Source organism: Penaeus monodon, chromosome 23, assembly GCF_015228065.2.
Source record: "Penaeus monodon isolate SGIC_2016 chromosome 23, NSTDA_Pmon_1, whole genome shotgun sequence".
Classification (NCBI taxonomy): domain Eukaryota; kingdom Metazoa; phylum Arthropoda; class Malacostraca; order Decapoda; family Penaeidae; genus Penaeus; species Penaeus monodon.
The window spans coordinates 23916659-23916899 of NC_051408.1; positions in this window are offsets into that span (position 1 = coordinate 23916659).

The following is a 241-nucleotide window of genomic DNA, read 5'->3' on the forward strand; positions in this document are numbered from 1 at the left end:
GGGGGGGGGGGGGGGGAAATTTTTAAAAAAAAAAATTAAAAAACCCCCCTTTTTTAAAATTTAAAAAAAAAAACCCTTTTCCCCCCCCCCCCGGGGGGGGGGGAAAAAATTTTTTTTTTTTTCCCCCCCCCCTTTTTTTTTTTTTTCCCCCCCAAAAAAAAAAAAAATTTTTTTTGGGGGTTTTTGGGCCCGGGGGGTTTTTTTTTTTTTTTTAAAAAAAAAAAAATTTATTTTTCCCCCC